Genomic DNA, 1,359 nt, shown 5'->3' with positions numbered 1-1,359 from the left:
TATATATACCCATACATACACACATACATGCATATAAACAGAAAGACAGACAGATATATGTTTGTGTGTTTGTGTGTATGCTTGTTTATGTGTGTGTGTGTGTGTGTGTGTGTTTATCCATCTACCCACCCATCTTCTTCACCCATTTGAGAAGGTCGTACCAGTAGGAGTCTTAAGCCACCTCCTCCATAAAGGTCCTATCAGAAGCAACCTTCGTTACACTTTCCAGCCGTATTTCCAAGCGTGGCCAACTGAAACAATGAATATTATCAAACCAATTAATTCTTAGTCTACTCCTAGGTTTTCTTCCAATTGGTTCGACTTGCAAAATCTGTCTTGCGATTCTTTCCGCTGGCGTTCTAATCACATGTCCTTAGTACCGGAACTGTGACCTTTCAATATGGAGAAGAAGCGGCTTGACTTGGAGACACACCCTGATCTCTGAGCTACGCATCCTGCCAAATAACGTTAAACCAAAGACCCTTCGGTGGCGTCCCATTTCGGCCGCTTTCATTCGACATCGTCCTCTCTCGGCCATTACACAATATTCATAGCCGTCACCCGGAAACGAATATGACTAGGTCACATGTACTGTACTTTTGCTAATTGTTTCAACGCCCTTGTAATCTGGCGAGGACATAGACACCATCTTAGCGGTTTAACCCTTGATCGCCAATTTTTTTCTCTCTCTTCTATCTTTGCTCTTAAAAAAAAAATGTTTCTCCCAGCGTTCACTATTTTCCTCTTGTTCTGGTCTAACGACCCTCCATTTTTGTTTTCGTTCGGTTTCCTTGTATGTCTCCACTGTCATGTTTTTGTTCTCAACTTTGACCCTCCATAGATCCTATATTTTATTTTACAATTTATGGGATCTACTGTCTTTGAAGACTCATATTATCGTTGAATGCTCGAAATTAGAAGTAGATAGACAACCGACAACTGATGTGTTTACTTGTCTATTTGTTCCATTTTTCCTCGCTGTTTACGTATTTCACTCCTTTGTTTACGTATTTCAGGTTATTTGCACGGTTGGTGACGTTCTGTACCCATATATGCATGTATATACATACATACATACATACATACATACATACATATAAATATATGTTTATGTTGGTTTTTACATGACTGAACGCAGCGTCTCCAATTGTAAGTAGTTTTCGTAACTTCATATTTTCCGACGCTACTCTATCTCTTTCTCTTTCTCTTTCTCTTCCTCTATCATTTTCCCCCTCTCGTTCTTCCTCTGTTACTACTACGTATCTCTTTTTTCCACCCTCGTACTTCCTCTCTTTCTCTTTTCCTCTCGTTGCTCACCTATTCTTCTACTTCCTCCCTTTGTTTCTCCCTCTACCACAC

The sequence above is a fragment of the Octopus bimaculoides genome, chromosome 6 (assembly GCF_001194135.2).
Source record: "Octopus bimaculoides isolate UCB-OBI-ISO-001 chromosome 6, ASM119413v2, whole genome shotgun sequence".
In the NCBI taxonomy this organism is placed as follows: domain Eukaryota; kingdom Metazoa; phylum Mollusca; class Cephalopoda; order Octopoda; family Octopodidae; genus Octopus; species Octopus bimaculoides.
This window is presented reverse-complemented; position numbering follows the sequence as displayed.